Source organism: Pseudopipra pipra, chromosome 3, assembly GCF_036250125.1.
Source record: "Pseudopipra pipra isolate bDixPip1 chromosome 3, bDixPip1.hap1, whole genome shotgun sequence".
NCBI lineage: Eukaryota > Metazoa > Chordata > Aves > Passeriformes > Pipridae > Pseudopipra > Pseudopipra pipra.
The window spans coordinates 2,556,922-2,574,458 of NC_087551.1; the positions used below are offsets into that span (position 1 = coordinate 2,556,922).

The window sequence follows — 17,537 nt, forward strand, 5'->3', positions numbered from 1 at the left end:
GCCCAGGCGCCATTTTGTGGGGCCCAGGCGCCATTTTGTGGGGCCCAGGCGCCATTTTGTGGGGCCCAGGCGCCATTTTGTTGGGCCCAGGCCTTGAAAATACAAATGTGAGAGCCTGAGGTGTGTAACCTGAGAAACTGCTGGCACAGCCTGGCTTTTTCCTCCTGGTGGAGATAATGTTTGGCTGTTCCCCACACAGTGAAAATCTGGATCCCTCCATTTGTAGTTTAGTGTCCTCTCACAGGCCTTAGATGCCTGAGGGGACATTGACTTTAACTTATCGCATACTGTCCCTTACTGTTTTACAAAGGTATGGTGAGCTACCATAAAGCAAAAAATATGATTAAAATTGAAGAAATCAGCCTTATGCTTGTTTTAGGTTGAGGGGGTTTGTTGTGGGTTTGTTTTGGTTTCTTTGTTTGGTTTTGGTTTTTTGTTTGTTTGTTTGCTTTTCATGTGTTATCTTTTCCCCACAAAACTCTCTGTGCCCATAACATCAGTTCTGGAAGCTTTACTCACTGCTTAAAATGGTGGTACAGAATATTCCTAAATAAATGCAGTAGTGAATGTACTGAAGTTAGTCTAGTCTGCTTCTAAAATCCCTTTGTGGAGACTATTTATGCCTCTTTTTTCTTTTTTTTTTATTTTTTATTTTTCTACCTGTAAAAAGAGTGTTTAAGTTTCGGGCCGAATGAATCAAGATCTTGTGTATCATATCTTGATAATTTTTACTTTTAAATCAACCCAATTTTAAGATTCAGCAAGTAATTAGTTAAAGTGTTGGGGAAGAGGAGATTGGCTGGTTCTACAAACTTGTATGTGTGTCTAAATATTAGAAATATTATAATAAAAAAGAAGATTCTTGCAGAGTTTATCCATTCCACAAACTTTTCCTTTAGTGCTTTTCTTTAACTCCAATGATATATCAAGAATGGTTGATTAATTGTGCTTGATATAGGAAAAACAGATTTAAAGACTTCATGTGTTTTCAAGCTTGACTAGTTTTTCATTCTATACCTGAAATCTTGCTCTAAATGCAGAATGTCATTAGTTACAGGAGGATCCCCCCCAAATGTTTTGATTTATAAAAATGAAACAAAACATTTTTATTCAAATTGATGAACTTTTTTTTCTCATTGGAGAATTTGTCTGAGGCTTTTCTGTTTCTGCAAAAATAAATTGTAAGGTACAACTTTTATAACGAAATATCATTTATGCTGGGAAAAGTTTCCTCCCAAGTCATCTGACCATTACTAATGAAAAATAAAAAAACCCCACAGTCTCTGTTTGCTCTTGTTTGTAGAGAAATTCTGCCACGTTTTGACCTCACTCCTATCTTTCAGCCAAAACACTTGGCAAAAGGCACCTGGTGCATTTGGAACTGCATTGTGGAGTGGGATCAACATCTCCATAGGCAGTTCTCCACCAGTACAACATGAACATCATTTTAAATAGTCTATTTTATCACTGCTTTTATTTGCAGCCCAACTATGATGTAATTAGAGGTGATCTGTGTAATTTAGACTACTAATTTTACCTCATCCTTGGCCCTTCTTGCCTGTCTTGTCCTGTGCATGCTGGAAAGCTCCTGTGAGGGAGGTTGGTCAGTTCTCTAGGAAAGAAAAAAATCCAAGTAGTTCACTGTCAAAAAGTTAATTTAATGTGAGATACTTATACAGTTGCTTCATCTATGTGGTTTTTCTCCCCTCTACTTCCAGCCATCCTTCTCCCAAGCTTTTCCAGTCCTCAGGGCCTGGCTGCAGGGTTCTCTGCCCTCTGTTAAGATCAGGTGGGATCAATGAGCTCTGTAGCATTTCTCCCCATTTTAATATTGCCCTTTTTTCCCCCCCAAACCTGTATCAGCGGATCTTTGGTACAGCAAATAATTCCCCCTTCCCAGTTGTTTATCCCTTAGCCTGGTGCATGTTTGGCTGTGATAGGGAGCACTGTTACATCTGTACATGTTAATGTGCCCGTGCTGAGCTGTGCCCCTGGGTGGCCTTGTCATACACAATCAGTGTCAGCCTTCCTTGTGTTTAGTGTTTGGGTTTAAATAATCGTATTTTACTTCTTGGAGACGTTTCTTTTCAGCAGACCATGGAATGTCAAGTGGACATTATCATTAGTTCAGCCCCAGTCCTGGGGCAAATTAAAGTTTGACTGTTTATTGAAAAATCCCCTTCCTTTAGGTGAGAAGATAAATTAGATTTTTTTTTTTTTTTTTACTATTAGAGGTTTTTTGCACATTGCAGTGGTGGTGACTGAAAAAATAAAGCACTTTATTAGCTCATGTTTACAATATATGAATTTAGTTTGGATATAAACTACCCAGAATTCTTTGCTTTGGAGGCAATTGAAAATCTCAGGGAATTTCTCATAGTCCCACGATTCAGGGAGGAGGGATACAAAAGGGAACAGTTGCTCTCATAATATTTGGTTCTGTCTGTGCCTTTTCTGTGTTGAAAGATGAAAAAGGTAAATGAAAGTTAAGGCATTATTTATGAAATGCAGAGTTTCCATGAACCAGGAGTTATGAATTTGGCTTAAGCAATAGGTGAGGGTTCAGCTAATTCTCATTTTATTGACACTGATTTACACATCTTGACCTGTTTTCTAGGGCAGAAATGTTCTAGATGTGTAATTTCTGCTGTGATTTGTAGATTTTGGAGTTGCTCACAGCAATCATCGTCCCTAGATTTGAGTAGGAGAGTCTTGGTTTATTTGTAGAGCAAAATAACAAATCCTCATTTTTTTCATTTAAATTATTTTAAAATTTCTGGCTTTTTTCTTATTTGAGTTTGTCATAGTCTCAGGAATGTTCTATAGGCAGTTGTTTGTCCTAGAAACCATCATGGTTGCGAAATGTATGGAATTTAAAAAAAAAAAAAGAAAATCAAGGTTGTGCTGAAATGAATGTAGTTAAAATTCAGAAAGAGAGATTCCTTAATTAACTTAATAAAATTACTAATGGAAGCATTTTAACTGCTAAATTTAATTTACTTGTCAAGATATCAGGCTACAAAGAGGAGGGAAGAGTGGAAACTCTGCTTTCCATTATGATGTGCTCTATTATAGAATAAATTTGCTTAAAATGAAATATATCACCAAAAGCCATCAATGACATCTTAATTTGGAACAGCCAGTTGAAAAGTAATTAGACTGTGAAGCAATCAGTTCTAGTAAATCAGTGTTTCCCTTTACATAAACATACGTTTTTGCTATTTATAAATAGGAGAGACTTCCAGAGGCTCAAGTAGCAAAGACTTTGATTGTGTTTCTACTGTCTGTGTGTTCTATTTTATGTTACAAAACTGTCAAAACACAAAGAATTGGGACTTGATTTGGAATTGATCCAACAAAATGCTTAAGCTGAGGTTTGGTTTTGGCTGTTCCCTTTAAGGCCGTGGCCCTGTGGGGCCTCCTCCTCTTTCCATGGACAGAGGTTCATCTGTAGTGGCTGAAACTGAGGTGGGAACATGGGAAAGGGATCTTGGATCTGGTGGGTGCGGATGCTTGGAGCAGTCCCTCCATCACATCTGTTGGATTCCTGGAACAGCTCCATAACGACCGATGGTTGGAGAGCAGATTCCTTTCAAAATGAGCCTAAACCCACTTCTGTGAAAGTAAAAAGTTAGGAGGAAAAAAAATAAAGACAAACTTTCACCTTAAAGAGTCAAGTGTTATGAACACCTTCTTGCATTTGCAGTTTTAAGGCAGTATATTTGGATTACCATGGCCACAGTGACTCCCATATCCCAGTGACTGGGTGTTTTTCTGTGGAAAGGCAGGTTGTACCTGGAGCTTAAGGTTTGTGTTGGAAGATCTGATAAATACCAGGAACTTCACTCCCCAAAGGATCTTTGTGAGTGTAAGGGTGGAGCTGTACCTATTATTTTACTTTCTGAAGCCTGATGTTTGTGGCAAGGGGGGAAAGTGGAATTCTGCTGCTTCCTCAGACTCAGAGAAACCTTGGAGATAAGGTGGGAAACTGAAATACTGTAACTTTTACCAAGAAATTATTAATTTTTAAACTAGATGCATGATACAACAGATGCATTAAGTGAATTGAACAAAGGGAAGTACTTCTTACATGACACAGGAGTCATGGCACAGATCAGAACCTCGTTGGTTTGAACTATTTTGGTATTTTGGTGTTTTCCATGAGCTGCACAGACGTGCTGCAGCTGTGGCCAAGGTACCAACCAGAGCTCCACACTGAGGCAGCAGAACAGCTGCTTCCACTTGGATTAGTGGTTGGGAACGGGGGCCTGTAAATGTTAGAAGTACTTATTGCAGCCAAAGCCATGGGGGGCATTGCCAAGTGAATTAGATCAGCATTAAATGATATTAGTGAGTGTGCTGAGGAGGAATACCCAGAGAACTCAAACAGCACAGGCAGCTCGCTGAAAAGTGACACCTGTAGTGAAAACTTAATTCATCAAAGTCCTTTTAGCCATGAGTTTCTGTTTTTCTGCCAGGCAGTACATGAATTGAAAGTTTATTTTGTTTTTCACAGGTTAAGTGCAGTTTACCTGAGAAACCATAACTGCCATACCTGGGTGCAACAAAGTGTGGAAGCTCTTGAAGCCCCAACTCATTATTGAGAGATCACAATTGTGAAGGTAAGTGTTATAGTGGGAACACAACTGCTTTCAGTAAATATCCTGTTTATAAGGCAGTGTTTTTGCAAGCAGCAAGTTTATTATTCTAATTGCATCTGTTTGCTTTTAAGTGAATGTATTTCTGCTGTTAACTTAAGGAATTTAAGATGTTCTTAGCTGAAAACATTAGAAAGTTGAAATGCAGCATGTTCTGTGAATTGTGGGGTTTCTTTTGGGAACTTTTGTCATTGAATGTACTTTGGTTTTTTTGTCACTGGGAAAGAACTCTGATGTGAATCACTGTACATCTGATAGAGGTGGTAGTGCACAATTCTTTTGCCTTTATTTTGGTCACACAACCCTTAGTTTTGGTATTACAAATCACCAAAATCAAGTTGTTCCTTAGTTCCAGAAGAGATTCCTCAGTTGGTTTCATGAAGCAGCTGAGATGCACAGTGGCATCTGCAGCAAATTTCACACTTTTGGGGCAAAAGTGAGGAGTTGATCCAAGATCAACTTGGAAAGGATGTGTAGGCAGGCACCTGATTATTGTCTGCTAAAGGACTGTGTTCTCCAGGGTCTTTATCACGTGAAAAAGCTCCATCTTTAAAGGTAAATCAGTGACTGTTCAATACAGAATCTGCTGTTTCTGGATTGTGCTTTCTTTGGGAGTTCTCACCTCCTTTTTTACTTAATAAACTCGCAGTGTATGATGTTCTTTGTCTTCCTGATGCTGTTAGAGCCAAAGGCAGTTGAAAGTGTTGTTGTTACCACGGCTGTCTGTTGTCTTGCTTCTCTTCCCCTACTGCCTTTCATTCTCACACAAAGTAATAAGCAGAGAAGAAAAATAAACAGAAGAAAACCAAGTTACATTTTGATGTGAGCACAGTGTGCCTCGTGACCATGACTTGTGTATCAGAGAGCTTCAGTTTCCTGTTGACTTGGTGGCATGATATTTAACATTCTCTTTTATAAGTTTGTTGTTTACAGCAGTTTTGTGTTTTCTGCTTAGCCTAATGATTACAAGAGAGTCCACCCGGGAGAGTTCAGCCTCCAGCCTTTGAAGGCCTCATTTGAACATGTTTGCAACTGTAAGGAATGGCTTGAGGCTGTGCTATTTAGCACAAAAGAGAAGAGGAAAAACCCAAGAATAACAAAAAACCTCTCTCCTTATTTTTGTTTGTCCATATTCTGGATTCTTAATGGTTTTCAAAATATAGGTCAAAGATATGTGCATACATAGTAAATAAAGGCTGGGGCTGCTGCACTTGTTACTAGAGGGGATGAGGCCCTTTCTCAGAAGGCACTGTGTGTTTAACACATCCCTCAGCCCTTCCTACCACTGCTGTTCTTGCTCCTGCTTGGGTTTTGGTATTTTGGCTTGTACACACCAACTCTTTGTCCATTCCAGCTTTTTATTACCCCCTTCTGAAGGGGAGGGAGGACGTGCAGCAGCAGCTTTTGCACCCACCTCAGGTGGTTTCCCTCAGAATTTGCATTCCATGATGCACTTTGTGTTTCTGGATTCTTCCTTCCCGTTGAGTAGTTCATTACTTGGAAGGAAAATTCCATGTATTGGCAGGAGATATGAATTCAGCTCATGGGGTGGCAGCCCAGCCCAGTCTGCCTATGTCCCACTGTTGTCAGCCCTGTGTGCTGGGTGTCTGATGACCTTCACTTTATATTTACAAGGGTTATTTTCACAAGCTTGAAGTTAATCTCTGTGATTTATATGCTCGTATCTATTTATTTAGTTACACTTTTGTCTGTGCTTTGCAGTATCACTGAGAGTTTAACAGAGAAGATCCTAATTGGGGCTCTCTGTAGTTTGCATATGGTGGTGCCTTGCTGAGGCACTGATTTGAGAAGTCAAAAATAAGAAAAACACAAGTGTTTTGTTTTTAACACACAATATCATAGATGCATTAAGCCAAAATTTTTCAGACAGTCACAGCAGTTGAGAAATATTATCATTTAGTGTTGATTTTGTCTATGTTGTCATTATTTCCTTCCCACCCACCCCCCATTCCTTCTTTATCTTTAGCATAGGAACACACAGGTTATAGACTTTATTAATTTGGATGTAATGGAAGAACAGGCCAAGGGGAAGCAGCTGCAAGACAACTTTTAGGTGTAAATTATAGCATGGTGCATGAACTTCATGGTATAAATCTCATAGCTCTTAAGAGGTTTGGGACACTAAAATATTGTGCAGGACAGTCTGTGTTGGGGAGTCTCATTTCCCATTGATCTGGATGTAAATATCTTCCTGATTGGAGTTGGTTCCCCAGAACCTCAGGTTAATGAGAAGAAAATTGCCAGAGAACCACAGTCCTTGGTGCTGCAGTTTCAGATTTTCAGGGTGAGCTGAGTTGGTAGGGTACAGGGTCCAAACTGGATGTGCATCTGTCCCAGGGTTAAAACTAATGGATTTTTCTAGAAATCCCTGCCTTTTGAAAGGGGATAAACCTCCAGGGTCTCTCTCCTCATGTACTGAATCATGTCCTTACCTTTTGGACATAATTTAAGCCTTTTTTTTTTTTACCCCCACTGGTTTGAATACTTAAAATAGTTTTTAATTTATCCACAAAAGGAGTTATATAAATAGACTTTCGAAATATAATCCACGTTGAAATTTTATAGCTAAATATAGTTATTATCTCATGTGGTGCACTTTGCAGCATGTTCCTAACTAGTTTATTACATCACTGCCTGCTGACCTTACCTCTGCTGTCTGGAAAGGGGAAAACGAAATTAAAAAGGGAGATGAGGTTCCACAGGAATGGAAGCTGGGGAAAAATACACTCATTAAACTGCACCTATGCAGCATCTCTGTTCCAGGCAGCTCCCAGTGTGGTGGGTTCTGCTGCCATCACACCGTGCTCCCACTGACAACCAGTTGGAGCAGCTACCTGGGGGACGAGTCAGAGTGAGTGTGGCAGAGAACAGACCCTAAAACAGAAATCTTCAAGGCAAGCAGATGTTGTCAACCACTTTTTTTTTTTTTTAAGCACTTGTTGTTGTTAAGAAAATGAAAAGGATTTGATGCTTTTTCCACTTTGCTCCTTGTCCTTAATGTATTAAGTAGCTCTTAGAGCAGCCGCCTTCGTGTGTCTGTGGTACCCAGGACAGCGCTGATGATAATGGCAATAATACTTATCACTTAAATGACATTTTACAAATTCAAAGTGTTGTGCAACAAACATTAATTAGCTCTCACAAGAGCCTTGCTGTGAAGTAGGTAAGTGCTGTTATTCTCCAGTGACACACAGGGGATCGAAAGCAAAGAGGTAAATCCTTCAGGGACTCACCAGGCTCGGGCAGGGATTGAAGCTGGGAAGTTTGGGCTTCCCAGCTTGTTTCATAGAATGCACTGGTTGTATAATAACTTACAAATGTGCTCCAAGATTCATAAAAAAATAATTTAACACACCAGTTCTACCGTGGTTGCACCTTCCAGTGGAGATTACAGGGCTGTGTCAGTGATTCACAGAGCAACTGCTCGTGTGCCCCAGTCACAAACCCAAATGTTACTGTCAGAGCATTCTTTAGTACTTCTCCTTGAGTGTACTCAGAGGTGTGGTGGGCAGAAGAATGCAGAGAGAAAGCTGAGGTGTCAGTGTGATGAAACTGTCCACACACAGGTCAAAATGGACTATTTTATTGTGCAGAGATATTATACCAGAACTTCAGAGCAATATATCAGCAATGGCTGCTGATAGCATGGGAAAGAGGAGCGATGCCATAAATCACAGGATGGCTTGGGTTGGAAGAGATCACCTGGTTCCACACCCCTGCCATGGGCAGGGACACCTTCCACTATCCCAGGATCCCAGGTAGCTCCAAGCCCTGTCCAACGTGGCCCTGGACACTTCCAGGGATGGGGCAGCCACAGCTGCTCTGGGCAGCCTGTGCCAGAGCCTTACTGGATGGTCTTTCAGGTCCCTTCCAACCCAAACCATTCTGTGATGTATCCCAAATCGTTTTTTCCAGGACACTGGCCATATCTGCATTTAAAATGTCACGGATCAGACCAGTGGAGCCAAACTGACTGACACTGCCTTGAATGTCCCTCTGGCTTTCCCAGGATCTGTGCAATTACTCCTCAGTTTTTGTGCTGTGGGTATTGGCAGCTACTTTGACTGAAAGCTGAAAATAGCAGATACTCACAGGTGTTTTAAAGTTTGATACCTTGGAAATATATAGTAAATTAATTATCTTTGAATTCCATACTTTTTTTTTCATTTTCCATCCGTTCTCAGTTAACTGTTTCTGCAAAAGCAGAAGAGGAAACTCAGCTGTAGACATCTTCCTTGGATAGAATGGCTATTTGAAATAATTTTAGGGACAAGGTGTGTGTCTGTATACATATAGGAACAGTAGGAGGTTTCCCACTGGACTAAGATAATTTTAAGGCAAAGTGCATTTTATGCATAAGCATCTTCTCCTTTTCACTGCATTCCGTGGCATAACAGCTTTAGGACACTGCCCACCATGGGGTCAGTTGTAGAGATATTTGTCTCTATTTTTATGTGTAGCCAAAGGATCATCAGGAAACATGATTAAAATTCCAAAAGCTCTGAAGAAGAGTCACTTCTGTGTGTGTGTGAAGTCAATAACTGCAACAAACCACGTTGTCTTGTAAGTGTTGGACTCACAGTGTTGTAACTACAAAGGTGCCTGTGCAGCCCATTTGATTAAGAAGAGGGGAAAAAGCTCAAACCAAGCAAAATACCTTCAAAAAACTAGGCAGAATCTGTGTTCTGAATATACTTCAGTGAGTCTAAATACTGCAACACACATGACAAATAAAAATCATGTAGTGTTTGGAGACCTCTACAACCTCAAATCATTACTCACAATTTATTTGCTTTTCTTCCTGTAAATCAAAATTTTATTGTTTGAATATATTTATGGCATTCAATTTCCTCTTTTTCTTTTTTTCTTAGTGGGGCTATAGGAAAAAAGGGAACAATTTCAGTGCTTTGCCTTCACCTTTCTTTTTATTTTAGCGTGGGCTGTAGCACATGGAAACGTGTGCAGGTGCATAAAGAAAATATTTTCATGTAATTAATATTTCATCCACCCAACTTTTGCCTGTTCCTTTTTCAGTTAGTTTAATTGTGTCTTCATCCTCTTCTCCTATCCTTTCTATCTGTGTCCCTGTTATTCTCTTTATTTAAATGTCTGCTTCTTGTTCTCTTTACCACATTTTTTTCTCTCCCCTTTCCTCTTTCACAGTCCTGTATTCCTGGAGGTGAAACACTGACACACTAAACCAATGTGCCATTTCATTCCTTGATTTTTATGAATCTCCTAATTCTGTGCTCTGAGTGCAGGTGCTGTTTTCTGATGAGGTGAAGAATTGGCATGGGAAAATATAGTTAGCAGTGATTAATATCCAGTGAAAAATAAGATGGGGGAGAGTTGAAAAGTGCCAGTAATGAGCAGGATCACAAAGCCAGGGAATGAAGTGGTCCATTGATTTTAGTGTGTTGCCCTTTTGTTTCCAGAAATTCAGGTTTTAACTCCCAGTTCAGGTTGCAGGTAAAGGTGGATTTGATCTCATCCCAGTGCCATTAGTCCCTGTTCTATGGTCAGGCCTGGGTGATGCTTTTTGCTCCCAAGAGTTCAAGAGACAGAATCATGTGGCAGTTCAGGGCTTGGGATGAGGAGATGCATCTTGTGCCTCATCCAGGGAAATAGCTTGAGGAATTGCATTGGAGTTGGACTGGATTCCTCTCATCTATCTTAAGAGTTGAGTTCCCAACTTGCACAGACCCTTCATTTCCCTCTCAGTGTTTTACAATTCAAATAAAATCAGTTCCATTCTGCTCTTGTATTAAGCAGAATTGTGGTGACTGAGCTACAAGCACAGCAATAAGATATTCCTGGGAAGCCAATGGAATGTTTATCTGTAGTAAAGATGAGACAGCCCCCATTTGACATGATATTAATCATTACTAACATTTCTACACAGTCCCAAACACAGAAGCAAATCGGAGCAGTCCAGCTCCTGAATTTCTTCAAGCATTTCAAAATGGGAACCAAACAGTAAAATAGCAAGTGAAGAAAACATAAGTCAGCCCGATATCACTGTCATCTCAGTTAGAATTTAAACTGCATTTTGGAGAGCTGGGGGAAGGCTCACACCATGAAAGAACAGCACTGCTTCCAAAGGCACACGAGCTGCGTTGCTTGTGTTTGTTGCTTTGAGAAGTTTTGAAAAATCCCCTTTTCCTGGGCTCTGCAGTGTCACCCTTTAAAATATTCAGGTTGGTTTTGTTGTTCGTTACATAAAAAATTAATGATCTCGAAAGTATTACCATGTTTATTTTAAAGAAACTATTTTCTGCGTTTTAATTAAAAGTTATAATTCACCATCTTTTGACCAAGTTATCTTAAATCTTAATCTTATTGGTAATGGGTACTGGGTCAGATTCAGAGAGAAATACAGTCCTTACTTAATGCAAACAGTAAAAATATCAGCATTTCTAGAGATATGGTTGAGTTCAATTCATGTGCTGTACTAACTCTGCCTTTTAATTAGAAATATTCTCCTACTTATGCAAGAATACTGGGGAAAAAGGGCATTGTCTTCCTCATTATATATTCCATGTGAGTCACAAATGGACAAAACCAGGCATAATATGATGACTGTTGTGTTATTAAAGCACTTTAATAAGGTTAATGCGTCCATATGAATAGTTTTCAAAATAAGTTTCTGTAGTTTTGAAGGTATGCTGTGGTCTAGTATAGTAATAAAGAATTTCCCTGTGGGGAAATAGCCAACCTTTTAATTTTGGTGTGCAGAGTTCTCCTTTATTTTCCAGTTGTAAAAAGCCAGCCAAATGTACAGTTCAGGGTGCCTTATAAAAGTAATTCTCCTTACATTCTGCTTAAAAGCTGTCTTATTGTGCCATGTCTGAGGAAAAAGTGAGAAAATACTGACTTCTTATGCAAAACAACGAGTGAAAAGCAAAAATAAAATATGGACCGTAAAGGACAATTTATGCCTTGTTAAAATGTAGACTTGAGCTTTTTTTTTTTTTTTTTTTTTTAATGCTCTGACTTTTCATAAAGGAGATCTGAAGCTGCACTGCAAGGTGTGAGGTTTCTAGAAGAAAAAGAAAGAAAATCCTCCTGTCTGCATGGAAAACTGCAGCAAGTGGGGCCTTATCTATATGCATTACTTTGATTTCAAATTATTTTTAGCATGGCTTTTATTGTACTCATTGTTACATACATAAATCTTTAAAGTAATACGTTTTGTAAGAAATGGTCATAAAAATTTACAGCCAGTAACTTTTCCCCTGTCCCTTACAATGATATTCTACTAAAACCATTAAATGGTTCTCATTAATGCCCTTTAAATGATTGTGTAATGACCCACAATCGCTTGTAAGTGAACAACCATTAAAGAATTACCAGTTCTTAGCATGCTTTTAAGTACAGTTTAAATACAGGGGAGGTAACAGCATAATATATTAGAAAAAGTATTAAATTTGAAATTGTAAAAAACAGGATGGCTGAAAAAGGAGGAGTGGGTGGGAACCCTCCCCTGTGCCCATGGTGGCCCTCGGGGAACAGTCCAGCAGCAGTTCTTGGTACAGGTTTGCAGGAGTGCACCTGTATTTATTTGTGCTCTACAATCACTTGGGTTTATGAGCCTGATATTGAAATGATTTATAAGCAGCAGAGTGGCACCACAAGGGTGATTTCCATACAAATATGCTGGAATCAACATCCTGGGAGTGCCTGGTAATGGCTGTTCTTGGGGAGCGTGACCCACCTGGTGCTTTCAAAGGGCAGCTTTGCCCTGAGCCCAAAGACAGGAGGAGGAGTTGTCATTTCAGGGGTTTGGAATACGGGAAAGGGGCATCCACGTGCACAGCTGACCTTGGGAAGTCTCGGGAATGTTCATGTGTGGATGCGAAGAAATGTGAGTGATTGGGAAGATGCCTTTAATAAGGAGCATTAATTTAATGGGGAGTCAGAGGCCATTTGCAGGATCCTGCCATGGCAATTCCAGGGTGCCCCGTTGCCGGGATCCCAGCTGTGGGGCCGGGATGAGGGAGCTGCTGTGGATGCCACTTTGCAGATGGGCCCTTCTGTGTGATCACAGTGCCTGCCAAGAGCTGAGTGCCTTTCCAGGCCTGTCAATGGCCCTCTGGGTTTGTAGGCTGTGTAGAAAGCCCACAGCTTTCTTTGGACTCAGTTGCTGGCTGGAGGAGAGCAATATGTGGCACTATTTGCTTTCTGAACTCCAGTCCTGGTGCTGCAGAGGTGGGACAGGAGGAAACACTCCTGAGGATACCAAGGCATTTTCTCCTGGCTGACTTGAGTCTACTGAGCCCACAGTAACAGTGCTCTTTGTTCAGCCTGGTAACCTGGAAGTTGTATCTGAGGAAAATGAATTTCTGTTTCTCCAAAGCGAGCTCATGAGGAAGTGAAACCCTCATTACCTGAGTTTTTAGTAAATTTTAGATCCTTTGTAAAGCAGCCTTTGTCTGAACCGCTCTTTTGTAACCCAAGTGCTTTGCTTCTGGGCAAATGGGCAAATTTTCCTGGAATTCTCAAGGCTTTGGGGTTGCAATGAAGACAGTCAAACAACATGGAAAATAAGCATGTGCTTGTTTTTTTTTTTTCCTCTCTTTTATATCTGAAAGTTGCATCTTTTGACTTTGTTCTCTGTTAGCAGCTTGACTGGCCTGTCGTTGGCCTCAAGTGCAATTGGTTTAATTCCAGATGGCTTGGTCCAACAGGGCTTGGAGTCTAGAGCTCAGCATCCCAGTGTCCAAACCACCAGGATTATTTTCAAGGAGTACTTTCTCTTTCTCAGTCCTTGACAGAAATTCAGCGAAACCAGTGTGTGAAATATTTTGGTTCCATGAAATTTCATCTAATCAAAATGTTCTAGCTGGTTATGCCCACTGCCGAGAGTATCTGACCACTAGTTTCCAAGGCAGCAGGCAGCCTAAGATCACATTAGACTTCACAGAATGCTTAGATACACAAATTTCAGCAGCAGCAACAAATGCTTTCTGTCATGTTGCGTTTGCTAAGAACTGGATTCCTTCTCCTTACCACTGCAGTCTACATATTTGTCATCTCCTCGTGTGCATAATGGCACCAGATAGAGTTGTCAGACCAGAATTACAAAATGAAAAGCCTTTTTTAACATTTGAGACCAAAGTTTCATAATGTTGGGTTTCAACTTACTTTTTTTTTTTTTTTTAAACTTTCCAAACTGAATTAGACTCGCTGGTCCTTATCTGCATCCTCATCCTAACAGATTGTGATCCAGGTATAGTGCAGCCATATATTTAACCCATCTGTCAGTACAGCTGACTTGGGTATTTTTAGAACATCAATCACCATGGTAGCTGGGTCTAATATCTTATCTGTGCATCCTGCAGCAGAGCAGCTCATTTGGATACTGCCAAATAAGTGCTGGGTAAGATACTGAGATGAAGACATCTCAGAGTTTTCAGAGTAAAAATTCAGTGCTACAAACTTCCTGTGAGAGCCCAGGCTGGACCACAGAACAGTCTAGAATTAGGAATATGCTGGTAAATCTGTAAATTGATGTGCTTGCATGGGCAAGGATCACAGAGTTGTGGAATATGCTGAGTTGGAAGGGACCCACAGGGGTCATCCAGTCCGATTCTTAACCCTGCACAGGATCATCCCTGAGAGTTACACCATAGGTCTGGAAAGATATCCAGGCTCTCCAGCCTTGGGCAGTGAGCAATTTATACTCATGAGGGCTCCAAACATGGCGAGAGAATGTTTTAATAGCCAAGAAGGGATAAAATGTACCTGAATCATGCCATGGGAAAAAAAGATATGTGGGGGATGGTGCAAGAGACAACTGGATGCTGTTCTGAAACAGGAGAGGAGGGTTTCCCTGGGAAGGTAGAGAATTATGTGTATTCCCAGGAAGCTGACAAGACTGCAAAATGTCATGCCATGTCAGGCTTTCTGTCAAAACACTTCACCTGGCAAGTCAGGCACACCAGCACAGGAACAGAGAGTGATTAGAGTACAGGGGAGCCGGGAATGACACAGGCCCCGGCAGATGGAGACGTTCACATCTGAGCCCAGTCAGGGAGGCAGTGCTCGGACACTTGGTTTGGGATGCTCTGTGTTTGCTCTCCTGTCCTTTCTCAGGCAATGAATTAATCAGGAGTGCTGCCTGGATGGCTTCATCCTGGAATGCAGACGTGTCTCAGGGTTGTGTGCACCGGGATACAAGGCCGGACCGTCAGCTCTGGTCCTGCTTTGCAGAGGAGTTTGCATGCCTGGAGATAACCCCTCCAGAAGGCTTTTCTGGGCTAATTAAATATTAAACAAAGAGCTTTGCTTCTAATCTGGCTATCTGGGTTTGGTGGGAATACTGATGTTGTAAAATAGATATATATTTTCCTTGACCACAGCGAATTGGTACCCGAAGGAAGGAAATGTTATTTGTTTAAGTGTGTCTGTGATGAATGCAGTTCCAGTATTCCAAAAGTCTATGTACTGCATACTGAAAATAGGCTTTTTGCCAAATGGGAATTGAAAGGCATGTACGTATTACACTATTTGCCTTAGAAGAAATTAATTTTCAGCCAGAAGCAGATAGGATTATTTAATATTTATCTTTAGCTGCGGGAAGATGAATCTATTATTTTATTTTGTTATTTTATATGTGGTGTTCCTCCCGATTTTCCTATAGGAGGTGCTGATGTACTCTTGTCTGTGCTGCATCAAGGTTAAAGAGTCTCCAGTTGTTAAATTTCTACAGCTGGTGCTGCCTGGTGATCCCCAGCAGAGACCTCCATTTTCCTTAGGACTGGGAGAAGCACTCCAGGGTTTATCACGAGGGTGTGCACGTGCATGTATCCAAGAAGTGCAGGGAGAATTGGGAAGAGAGGAGATCGTTTCCCTGGATGCTTTGAAAGTTTATAATATTGGGAAATCAAAACAGCTACAGCATTAAAATTAAGCAAAGAAAATGGAATAGCATCATATGTCCAAGCTGACTGATTTAGGGCTGGTGAGAGAATGGACTGGAGTGTATTGAGTTCCAGTCTCACAAAGGACCATGGAGCTGGGGACTGTTAAATATCAATGGAGCATTTCCCTGCACTGTCAGCAAACCTCCATGAGACCAGAGTGAGGGATGCTAAAATGTCATTTCATGGACCACATTATGTGCTGCTTACAATGACTATTTCGTCCATGGTTTATTATGTTTTTGATAAATTGTCACTTCCTGGACTAAAATTTGGTTAGCTTATCTCTAGTGTCTTTTAAAGATCTCTAAAGACCTGATTTTGCCCCAAGAACACCAGTTAGCAGGAGGCTGTAGCCATGTGGTACCAATTTAAATTACTGTAACAATGGCAAGTCTCCTTCCTGAAACTAATAAATGCCATTTATAAGGAATGTTAAGTAGCAACTAACAACTTTGAATTTCAACCAAACTGATTAAATAATTGGAGTAAATTTGTAGAGCTGGGGAGAAGCTTTGCCAAAGGAAGGATTTAGAATGAGAGAATATCCTGAGTTGCAAGGGACCCACAAGGATAATTTTGGAGCCATGTTTACATAGAGAGGAGAAAGGTGTGATGTCTAAATTGGGCATCACCTGGCTCTGCACAGTATGATGGGAGTGTGGAGTGAGGGAGGGACTTGAGTGCTCTTGGAGTTCGCTTTCTGTCTCAGGACTGTGTGATTTCAGAGACTGTTTTCCTTTTCTAAACCCCAAGGATTAACTTCATCCACCATAAAGGCATGTAGATTTTTCCCCAGCTCTTACTGTGGCTCCCAGTTTGTCTGCCACAGTTTTCCACCCAAGGCATGAACAGCAGTGACTAAAGTTCTAAAAAAATAATGTGGGATTATTTCTTTTTTGGTGGAGATTTTGCAGATCCTCTGGTCAGGAAGTTGCAGAAAACTATATTCAATTATCAATATTACCTTAATTTCCTGCTGGATTCCACGATGCATTGGGGAGTTCTGTTTTTCTGTTGTCTGAGCCATAGCCTGAAAGTTATCTGGAGTCACCAGTGGTTTTCCAAGGGAAAAGAGGATGCTGGTTGCTGTTGGGCTGTGCCCACTCCAAGGCAAGTTGTGTTGATTTGCTTCTCCGGTTTGTCCTGTGTTCTGCTGGTGACTCGGATGCAAATCCCAGTAGCTGAGCTGCAAACTGGGCTGCTGCCTTTGCCTTTGGGTGTGTTGGTGTGGGCAGTGGGGTTTAATAAGGAGTTCCAAGCTGGCAGCATTATGTTGGGATCAGTAACATGCCTCAGGTTTTAATGTGCTCAGCGCAGACGGGTCCAGCTCCCCGTGCGCGCCGAGGAGCTAATAAAGAAAGCGGGGAGGAAAAGCAGGAAAGTTGAGAGTCAGAGCCTTGTTCCCTCAGATTTTTTTTACTAGCAGACCCGTTTGCCAATCCTGCAAATAGAATAGAAGGAGAGTCAGGAACACTAATGAAAAAAACATCAAATATTTAAGGTTGTGGGATTCAATAATAGAAATCTTGAGCGTGACTTGCCAGGCCACATGGTGAGTGCTGTTATCCATTCAAAATAAAACTAATAATCACAGCCCTGCAAATGCTTTGAAATACACTGTTCCCTGACAATTTACCCATTTTGCTGTTACTGAGATCTTTAAAGGTTTTTTAAAACTAAATAGAACTGTATATTAAACTCAGGTATCTTTCCTGCAATTAAATCATTTATGTGACTTTCATAGGCCAGTATTATTGATTTTAAAAAAAGTGCATTTCATACTACAGACTTAAAAAATCAAAAACCCCGAATCCCTTAACTGTATGGTAAAACTAAGTGACCAAAATATAAATAATCATCATATACTGGCTATTTCATATCTGTATTTTAAAGAAATTTTACTAGAAGTTCATGACATTCAATAAAAACATGG

The 17,537-nt window shown here is 40.6% G+C and overlaps 1 long non-coding RNA gene across 15 annotated transcripts in view; it reads left to right on the plus strand.

Annotated features, from left to right (window-relative positions):
* LOC135412330 (uncharacterized) overlaps positions 1-17,537 on the plus strand; it is a 475,906-nt gene that overhangs the window by 234,600 nt on the left and 223,769 nt on the right. For all 15 annotated transcript variants that reach the window (XR_010429568.1, XR_010429573.1, XR_010429566.1 and 12 more), the window contains one exon: positions 4,517-4,622. This is a non-coding gene — a long non-coding RNA (uncharacterized LOC135412330). The remainder of the gene's footprint in view (positions 1-4,516; positions 4,623-17,537) is intronic.